The sequence below is a fragment of the Gossypium hirsutum genome, chromosome D11 (genome assembly GCF_007990345.1).
Source record: "Gossypium hirsutum isolate 1008001.06 chromosome D11, Gossypium_hirsutum_v2.1, whole genome shotgun sequence".
Lineage (NCBI taxonomy): Eukaryota > Viridiplantae > Streptophyta > Magnoliopsida > Malvales > Malvaceae > Gossypium > Gossypium hirsutum.
The window spans coordinates 20879310-20891222 of NC_053447.1; positions in this window are offsets into that span (position 1 = coordinate 20879310).

The window sequence follows — 11913 nt, forward strand, 5'->3', positions numbered from 1 at the left end:
TAAGTAAGAACATAGCTATATAGGCCAGAGTTGTACAGCAGACATGTTGATTCATAGTCTCATATATTATTTGACCACGAAGCCATAATAATAATAATAATAATAATAATAATAATAATAATAATAATAATAAAACAAACTTAAATCTTCCTAACTTGCCAAATCAGCTTTAAAAGAGACATTATCATTGTCTTCCAAACTTCAGGCTCCCCGTATGAGTTACTCCATTTTCTTTGCTCTTGTTTTCTAAATATACAACTGTGTAAATGGTTGAGTGGAAAGTAAAAAAAAAAAGGATAGAGCAAGTGAAAAAGTGAATAAAATCAATTTGAATTTTTGTGAAGGGTAGTTTCTTTTATAATCATTTTGAAAGGTTGGATTGTTATATGAGTAACTCGTAAAAGGTTAGATCTGTTGCGAAATGACCATCCATGCTAACTGCGAACTGCAAGCTCACCAAAAGATGCGAGCTCACCTGCAAACTGCGAAGTGCCAACTGCGAATTGCGAGCTCACCAAGAACTACGAGTTCACCAAAATATACGAGCTCACCAAATGTGCGAGCTCATCAACACTGTGAGCTCACCAAAGCCTGAGAGCTCATTTGCGAGCTAACCAAGCATGAGAGCTCACCTGCGAGCTCTTCACTTTGCAAGTTGCCAACTTGCCAACTTGCACTAAAACTGTGATAAATTTTGATTAATCATTTTGGCAGGCGATTAGATAGAAACCAACAAATGAAAAAGAAAGTCACATGAATCTAGTCACTGGATTAAGCCAAGTTGTAATATTTTATTACTATTTTTAACTTATTTAAGCATGATTTTTCCATGTAATCTATGTATCAATTTTTAATGAAACAATTCACCAAAAATTAAGTTCTCCATTCTTCATCTTTTGCTTCTGTTTCAATCTCTCATTCTTCAAAAATCCAACAATTGGTATCAAGAGCCATTTATCTTTGAGGCCTGTTTTCCATAAAAATGTCTTCAGTAAGCTTTACACCACCATCACCCCCTGTTTTTACAGGTGAAAGCTACCGCATCTGGGTAGTAAAAATGAAAACCTATCTTCAAGCCTTTGATCTTTGGGAGGTTGTAAATGCTGAAATGGAACCACCAGTGTTGAGGCCAAATCCTACTCTTGCTTAAATGAAACAACACAGTGAGGAATGTGCCAAAGAACATAAGGCGATGTCTTGCCTACAAAATGGTGTTTCAGACGTGATATTCACAAGAATCATGACCTGTGAAACTCTCAAACAAGCTTGGGATAAACTTAAGAAGGAGTTCTAGGGATAACAGAAAACAAGGAAATAGGAGATGATAAATTTCAGATGAGATTTTGAAAACCTTAAGATGAAGGAAGTTGAGACGGTGAAGCAATATTCAGATCGAATCATGGCAGTGGTGAACCAGATAAGACTATTAGGTGATCAGTTCCTTGATAGTCGAGTAGTTGAGAAGGTGATTACCACACTTCCTAAGAGATATGAATCAAAGATATCCTCATTGGAAGATTCAAGGGATCTATCGACCATTTCACTCTCAGAGCTAATTAATGCTCTGTATGCCCTAGAACAGATAAGGGAAAGCAGAGAAGAAGGACATACTGAAGGAGCTTTTCAAGCCAGAAACAGAGATGATACGAGCTCCTCAAACAATAAAGAAAAGGATTGGACAGAGAAGAAAATGATAGTTGGAGAGATGGTAGCAAGAAGAAAAATCCACCATGCTTTCACTGAAAAAAAAAATCACCTGGAAAGGTATTGTTGGTTCAGGCCAAATATTCAATATAGAAGTTGCAAACAATTTGGGCATATGGAGAGGGTGTGTAAGAATAATGGGCACGCATAACAACAATGAAATGCTCAGGCACAGACAACAAAAGTAAATCAAGAAGAACTGATGTTCACTGTAATACCCCCTACCCGTATTCGTCGCCGAAATATAGTATGAGGCATTACCAGATTTTACCGAATTTTTTTTCAAGATAGATTTATCATATTCATAAGATAATTTCATCACATACCAAAACCAAAATTTGTTAGCCATACCAATGGCTAACCATAAATTCATTTCACATTAACATCTAATTTACTAGCTTATACATGCCATTGATTTCCAAAATAAAGTTCCTTTATGTACCAAGATCTCGAGATTGATAGTGTGATGTGTCTCCGACCAAATCCGACCTCCGAGCTCTTAACTCTACAAATAGGGGAAAAAGAAACAGGGTAAGCACTTTGTGCTTAGTAAGTTCATGCAACAGGAATTATACTTACCATACTTATACATCCATCATTTAATAACACAAGCACACATCCAATTCACATAAACATATACCTATCACATACAAACTCAACCTCATGCAAATTCATTACAAAGATAAATGATTGATGAGCTCATCAATTCCATGATTTCCATTTCCTTGTTATTTTTCCATATTTATCCCGTTGAATTACTTGGAATTTCGATGGATTTTCAGAGGTACACTTTAGTGTACAAATCCGGGTCCGTCAATTCATATTCATGTGCGCACATTTCCATTTCAGAGAGCACACTCCCTCGAACCTCATCCTTACAGCGGGATTACCAGTCCAGGCTAAATCCCCTGTAATATAAACTCATAAAGTATTGTCGGGATTACCAGTCCAGGCTAAATCCCCTGCAACGACAATTACTCTAATGAGCTTGGATCTGAATTACCAGTCCAGGCTAAATTCAGACCCTAATTCGGATTACCCGTCCGGGCTAAATCCATTTTCCACATATTCTTCGAAAGGGCTATATCAGGATAGGATCACCCGTCCGGGCTAGATCCTTTTTACCGTCAATTCCTTTTTCAGAGATCCATCGAAATTTTCCTTTCATTCAACCGGGATTTATTTCCTCTTTTCATCAAGAACATCAATACTTCATCAATTATCATACATTAAACATCCAAATCATATTCACATCAATAACAAACATTTCAAGCATTTGTGAATATAATTCAAGTTACATGAACTTACCTCGACAATTGTTCGTAAACAAAAATCTACTAATCCCGAACTTTTTCTTTTCCTCGATCTTGCTTCGTATTTGAATTTTCCGGATCTAAATAAATAAATTTAATCATTAATCTAATACATTTCATGTTCATATGTAACTTTCCCTACAATTCCATTATTATTTAAAGTGCATTCAAAGCTGCCTCACTGAGTCACAGTTACTAAATTATTTATATCTTGAGATACAGAACTCCAAATTAAGATCAGTTAATTTTCCCTGAAACTAGACTCACATATATTATTACCATAAAAATTTCAGAATTTTTGGTTTATCCAATAAGTACAGTTTATTCTTTAAAGTTTCCCCTGTTTCACTGTATGACAGTTCTGACCCCTGTTCACTAAAAATTAATTATCTCACTGTACAGAATTAGGATGATGCTTCCCTTTATTTCCTCAGAAAATAGACTCATTAAGGATTCTAAGCATATAAATTATAACTCATAATAATTTTTTTAAAATTTTTAATGATTTTCCAAATTCAGAACAGGGGAACCCGAATTCATTCTGACCTTGTCTCACAAAATCTATTATATCTCATGATTTACAATTCCATTGCTTACACCGTTTCTTTTATAAGAAACTAGACTCAATAAGCTTTAATTTCATATTTTATTCATCCTATAATTCGATCTCTACAATTTTTGGTGATTTTTCAAAGTTAAAGTACTGCTGCTGTCCAAAACTGTTTTAGTGCATGGTGTTAATTACCATTTTCCCCTAAACTTTCAACAATGATAATTTCGCCCCTGCTCAATTAACCTCTCAATTGAGCTGATTTTTCTCAATCAACACATTATTATATCACTTTAAACTACCTTATAACCTTTGGAAATTATAATTTCAGCACTAAACTTTAATTCCAAACTTTTTCATAATTAGGTCCTACAAATCAATTTCTATTGGAATTACCTAATAAAATCATCTCATAAACAAATTAAAGCATCAATTTCATCCTATTTCCTCATAAACTTCCAGCACATATTCATATCAACTTTCAATATCATTCATAAAATCAAAAACTAATGAATTAAGTAATAGGACCTAGTTGTAAAAGCCTTAGAAACGCAAAAATTACAAGAAAAAGGCAAGAATTAACTCACTTGGTGCAAAAATTATGAAAAACCAGCTTGAAGAAACCCTTAGGACGTTTTTGGCTGATGAGAGTGCAGAAAATTAAAGAGAAATCTAGATAATTCCACTTTAGTCCTAACTTTTAAAGCAAATTTTGTAATATTCCAATTTTACCCTTATTTCTTCAATTCTCCTGATTTTTCTCAGCGTATGCCGCCCAAAATATCTCCTTTTGGGGTTATTTGCAATTTATGTCCCTCCTCATTTCACAATTGAGCTATTTAATCCCTCTAGTAACTTTTACATTTTTTCAATTTAGTCATTTTCACTTAATTGACTACCCAAACATTAATATTTTCTAATGAAATTTTAATACCATATTACTAACACTTCATAAATATTTATAAAAATATTTTTGACTCGGTTTTACGAGATCGAAGTCTCGATATCTTATTTTTACCTAATTCCTTCAATAATTTCTTTTTCTAACTAACCACTTAATCAGTAAAATTTTTTTATCGATATTTTCATACGATTTTTCCTATCATATCAATATTCATGCAAAAATATTAAAATAAATTTCTCTTTAAATCGGATTTGTGGTTACGAAACCACTATTCCGATAATTTTAAATTTGGGCCATTACAACTCTCCCCCCTTTAAGGATTTTCGTCCTCGAAAATCTTACCAGTAAAGAGATTCGGGTATTGTTTCCTCATTGCCTCCTCCGGTTCCCATGTCGTTTCCTCAATCCCGTGCTTTTGCTATAATACTTTCACCAAATTTATCTTTTTATTTCTAAGCTTCTTTGTTTCTCGTGCCAATATCTTGACCGGTTCTTCGTTGTAAGTCATATCCGGCTGAATCTCCACTTCTGTTGGAGAAATAACATGTGAAGGATCTGATCGATACCGTCGTAGCATAGACACATGAAAAACATTATGAATTCTATCGAGTTCCGGTGGTAACACCAATCGATAAGCGACTGGTCCAATTCTTTCTATGATTTCATATGGCCCAATGAATCTTGGACTCAATTTACCCTTTCGACCGAACCTGAGAACTTTCTTCCAAGGAGAAACTTTTAAGAATACCTTATCACCCACCTGAAATTCAATCTCTTTTCGTTTAAGATCAGCATATGACTTCTAACGATCGGAAGCTGCTTTTAGACTATCTCGAATCACCTTGACTTTTTCTTCTGTTTCCCGGATTAAATCAACCCCATGTATCTTCTTTTCACTGAGCTCTGTCCAATATAATGGTGTTCTACATTTTCTACCATACAAAGCTTCATACGGAGCCATTTTAATACTGGATTGATAACTATTATTATAAGCAAATTCAATCAAAGGTAGATACCTCTCCCAATTACCTTCAAACTCTAATAAACAACATCGGAGCATATCTTCCAGTACCTGAATTACACGCTCAGATTGGCCATCTGTCTGAGGATGAAATGCAGTGCTGAAATACAATTGAGTACCCAAGGCTTCTTGTAATTTGTCCCAGAAACGAGATGTAAATCGGGGATCTCTATCTGATATAATGGAGATTGGCACTCCATGTAGCCTGACAATCTCAGACATATACAGTTCAGCCAATTTATCTAGAGAATAATCCATACGTACCGGGATAAAATGTGCTGATTTTGTTAATCGATCAACGATCACCCAAATGGCATCTTTCTTTTTCGGTGACAATGGTAATCCTGACACAAAATCCATAGTAATTCATTCCCATTTCCATTCCGGTATAGTAATTGGCTGGAGCAATCCCGAAGGTACCTGATGTTCAGCTTTGACCTGTTGACATATCAGACATCTTGATACAAACTCAGATATATCACGTTTCATACCTGGCCACCAGTACATTTTCTTCAAATCATTATACATTTTATTACCTCCCGGATGTACGGACATAATACCACTGTGTGCCTCGTGTAAAATCTTCTATACAAGCTCTGAATTCTTTGGTACACATATTCTGCCTCTGAATAATAAACAACCATTAGTCCCAATCTGAAATTCTGAATCATCACCTGACTCACATTGCATCCGTTTAACCTGTAGCTTCTCATCATTTTTCTGAGCTTCATATATTTGTTGTAGAAATGTCGGTTTAACTCTCAACTCAGCTACAACTGAACCATCATTAACCAAAGGTAATCGGGCATTCATAGCTCATAAAGCAAACAGAGATTTTCGACTCAGAGCATCAGCTACAGCATTAGCCTTACCCGGATGATAATCAATAACTAAATCATAGTATTTTATCAGTTCAAGCCACCTGTGTTGTCTCAAATTCAAATCTTTCTGTGTCATCAAATATTTCAGGCTTTTATGATCAGTATAAATATGACATTTTTCACCATACAAATAATGTCGCCATATTTTTAATGCAAATACAATAGCAGCTAATTCAAGATCATGCACCGGGTAATTTCTTTCATGTGGCTTAAGTTGTCTCGAATCATAGGCTATAACTTTACCTTCTTGCATTAAAACACAACCTAAACCATTTAATGATGCATCACTATAAATAATAAATTCTTTACCCGATTCAGGTTGTACCAACACAGGTGCTTTCGTCAACAAATCTTTCAATCGGTCGAAACTCTGCTGGCATTCATCAGTCCACTCGAATTTAACATCTTTCTGTAATAAACGGGTCATCGGAGAAGCTATCATAGAGAACCCCTGTACAAATCTCCGATAATAACCAGCTAAACCTAAGAAACTTCTAACTTCAGATACATTTTTCGGTAGACTCCAATTGACAATAGCTGAAATTTTACTCGGATCTACTCTGATGCCTTCTGCGGATGCAATATGTCCAAGAAAACCCACTTCTCGAAGCCAAAATTCACATTTACTGAATTTAGCATATAACTGCTTTTCTCGCAGAGTTTGCAACACAATTTCTCAAATGTTCTGCATGCTTATTTTCATCTTTGGAATAGACCAGGATATCATCAATAAAAACTACCACAAACCTGTCTAAATACGGTCTGAATATCCGATTCATCAAGTCCATAAATACTGCAGGTGCATTAGTTAGCCCAAACGGCATAACCATAAACTCGTAATGCCCATACCTGGTTCTAAAAGCTGTCTTCGGTACATCTGACTCCTTTACCCGTAACTGATAGTAGCCCGATCGGAGATCAATCTTTGAAAATACAGTGGCACCCTTCAACTGGTCAAACAGATCATCAATCCGAGGCAATGGGTACTTATTCTTTATAGTGACTTTGTTGAGCTGTCGGTAGTCGATACACAATCTCAAAGACCCGTCTTTCTTTTTTACAAATAAAACCAGAGCACCCCAAGGTGAATGACTCGGTCGGACAAAACCCCTGTCAACAAGTTCTTGCAACTGTGTATTTAACTCCTTTAATTCTATAGGAGCCATACGATACGAGGCTATAGAGATCGGAGTAGTTCCCGGAATCAGATCTACAGAAAATTCTACTTCTCTTTCTGGCGGCAACCCCGATAATTCCTCTGGAAATACATCAGAAAATTCACATACAACTGGCACTGCCTGTATCTTTGACTCGGACACCTTAGTGTCTAACACATATGCCAAATAAGCATCACACCCTTTTCTGATACACCTCTGAGCTGTCATCACTGAAATCACATTAGATAATTCCTCTATCTGTTCAGATTTAACCCGAAGTAATTCTCCATTCGGACACTTCAGAACAATATATTTCTGTTTACAATTTACTACTGCATCATGCTGAGTTAGCCAATCCATACCCAATATCACATCGAACTCATCAAAAGGGAGTAACATCAAGTCAGCCGAGAAACAATAACCTCTTACCATCAGTGGACAATTTTTACAAATTTTATCCACTAACACAGACTGGCCCAGGGGGTTCGAGACTTTAACCACAAATTCAGTAGGTTCAATAGATAAATTTTTAACAAGTGCAAGTTTAACACATACATATGAATGCATAGAACCAGGATCAATCAATGCAGTTATATCAGTATCAAGTAAAGAAAATGTACCAGTAATAACATCATGTGCTGAGGCCTCTTCTCTAGCACGAATGGCATATGTCCTAGCAGGTGCTCGTGCCTCAGGCCTGCCTGCAGTATCTTTCGTAGTTCCTCGACTACCACTGACATCACCAAATGGTCGAGGTGGTCTACCCCTCGAAACTGGATTACTCGGCCTCGATGTCTGTTCAACTTCTTTTTCACCTCTTTCTGGACAATCTCTGAGGAAATGATCGAAAGAACCACATCGGTAACAAGCCCCGCTCTTTGATCGGCATTCACCAAAATGAAGTTTATTACAATACTGACATCTCGGCTTAGGGGTGCCAACACTGCCAACACTGGTCACTGATGGAGTGGAAGGTCTTGGATTAGTACGTTGAAAACCTCCCTCTCTACCCAAATACCCAGTAGCTGAGGTATAACGATCCTAGTATTTCTTCAATTTCTTTGAAGCAGAAAACTGGGATTTTTCCATTGATCTTTTACTGAAAACCCGAGCTTCTCTTTCAGCTTGTTTCTTTTCTTTACTTAATTCTTCTGCTTTATAAGCTCGCTCTGCCAATATAGCAAACTCTCGAATTTCAAAAATTTCGATCAGTAACTTAATTTCTTCATTCAGTCATTCTTCGAAACGTTTGCACATTTCAGCCTCTGACTGTACCCATTCTCGAGCATATTTACTCAATCGGACAAATTCTCTTTCATACTCAGATACCGATCTGTTGCCCTGTTTCAGCTCAAGAAATTCTTTTCTCTTCTGATCAAGGAACCTCTGGCTGATATATTTCTTTTTAAATTCATTCTGAAAGAACTCCCAAGTAATTTCTTCTTTTGGAACCACCGAAGCTTTAGTGTTCCACCAGTGGTAAGCTGTATCTTTTAGCAATGATACTGCACATTTCAGACACTCTTCTGCTGTGCAAGATAATTCCTCCAAAACCCGAATAGTATTCTCTAACCAAAACTCAGCCCGTTCGGGATCATCATCAACTGCAGCTCTAAATTCTTCTGCCCCATATTTTTTGATTTTATCAACCGGAGCTTTCCCTTTTCTGATAGATTCAGTACCTGTACCCTGTGGAATCTCGAGAACCGGTGGAGGAGGAGGAGGAGCAGCTTGAGCTTGCTGCACTGCAGGGTTAGTTCTTATATACTGAGCAAACCATTCATTCATCATTTGGTAGAAGGCCATTTTAGCCTCTTCACTTTAGTCCCTTGTCTCGGACCTTCTACTACTAGTAGCTTCAACTTCTCTTTGTTCTGAAGCCGGAGCATGACTCTCAACTTCCTCGGGTTGAGCTCGGTCGGTAGACATATACTATAAGAAAATCACATTTTAAATGGTCAGGAGATATCACACTATCAATAATAATTTAAATGGCAGGTATAGCTAATCTCATATTTGCTACGTCGGCCCGAGAATCGGCTAAACTGTAGCTCTGATACCAACAAATGTAATACCCCCTACCCGTATTCGTCGCCGAAATATAGTATGAGGCATTACCAGATTTTACTGAATTTTTTTATCAAGATAGATTTATCATATTCATAAGATAATTTCATCACATACCAAAACCAAAATTTGTTAGCCATACCAATGGCTAACCATAAATTCATTTCACATTAACATCTAATTTACTAGCTTATACATGCCATTGATTTCCAAAATAAAGTTCCTTTATGTACCGAGATCTCGAGATTGATAGTGTGATGTGTCTCCGACCAAATCCGACCTCCGAGCTCTTAACTCTACAAACAGGGGAAAAAGAAACAGGGTAAGCACTTTGTGCTTAGTAAGTTCATGCAACAGGAATTATACTTACCATACTTATACATCCATCATTTAATAACACAAGCACACATCCAATTCACATAAACATATACCTATCACATACAAACTCAACCTCATGCAAATTCATTACAAAGATAAATGATTGATGAGCTCATCAATTCCATGATTTCCATTTCCTTGTTATTTTTCCATATTTATCCCGTTGAATTACTTGGAATTTCAATGGATTTTCAGAGGTACACTTTAGTGTACAAATCCGGGTCCGTCAATTCATATTCATGTGCGCACATTTCCATTTCAGAGAGCACACTCCCTCGAACCTCATCCTTACAGCGGGATTACCAGTCCAGGCTAAATCCCCTGTAATATAAACTCATAGAGTATTGTCGGGATTACCAGTCCAGGCTAAATCCCCTGCAACGACAATTACTCTAATGAGCTTGGATCTGAATTACCAGTCCAGGCTAAATTCAGACCCTAATTCGGATTACCCGTCCGGGCTAAATCCATTTTCCACATATTCTTCGGGAGGGCTATATCAGGATAGGATCACCCGTCCAGACTAGATCCTTTTTACCGTCAATTCCTTTTTCAGAGATCCATCGAATTTTTCCTTTCATTCAACCGAGATTTATTTCCTCTTTTCATCAAGAACATCAATACTTCATCAATTATCATACATTAAACATTCAAATCATATTCACATCAATAACAAACATTTCAAGCATTTATGAATATAATTCAAGTTACATGAACTTACCTCGACAATTGTTCGTAAACAAAAATCTACTAATCCCGAACTTTTTCTTTTCCTCGATCTTGCTTCGTATTTGAATTTTCCGGATCTAAATAAATAAATTTAATCATTAATCTAATACATTTCATGTTCATATGTAACTTTCCCTACAATTCCATTATTATTTATAGTGCATTCAAAGCTACCTCACTGAGTCACAGTTACTAAATTATTTATATCTTGAGCTACAGAACTCCAAATTAAGATCAGTTAATTTTCCCTAAAACTAGACTCACATATATTATTACCATAAAAATTTCAGAATTTTTGGTTTAGCCAATAAGTACAGTTTATTCTTTAAAGTTTCCCCTGTTTCACTGTATGACAGTTCTGACCCCTGTTCACTAAAAATTAATTATCTCACTGTACAGAATTAGGATGATGCTTCCCTTTATTTCCTCAGAAAATAGACTCATTAAGGATTCTAAGCATATAAATTATAACTCATAATAATTTTTTTAAAATTTTTAATGATTTTCCAAATTCAGAACAGGGGAACCCGAATTCATTCTGACCTTGTCTCACAAAATCTATTATATCTCATGATTTACAATTCCATTGCTTACACCGTTTCTTTTATAAGAAACTAGACTCAATAAGCTTTAATTTCATATTTTATTCATCCTCTAATTCGATCTCTACAATTTTTGGTGATTTTTCAAAGTTAGAGTACTGCTGCTGTCCAAAACTGTTTTAGTGCATGGTGTTAATTACCATTTTTCCCCTAAACTTTCAACAATGATAATTTCACCCCTGCTCAATTAACCTCTCAATTGAGCTGATTTTTCTCAATCAACACATTATTATATCACTTTAAACTACCTTATAACCTTTGGAAATCATAATTTCATCACTAAACTTTAATTCCAAACTTTTTCATAATTAGGTCCTACAAATCAATTTCTATTGGAATTACCTAATAAAATCATCTCATAAACAAATTAAAGCATCAATTTCATCCTATTTCCTCATAAACTTCCAGCACATATTCATATCAACTTTCAATATCATTCATAAAATCAAAAACTAATGAATTAAGTAATAGGACCTAGTTGTAAAAGCCTTAGAAACGCAAAAATTACAAGAAAAAGGCAAGAATTAACTCACTTGGTGCAAAAATTATGAAAAACCAGCTTGAAGAAACCTTAGGACGTTTTTGGCTGATGAGAGTGCAGAAAATT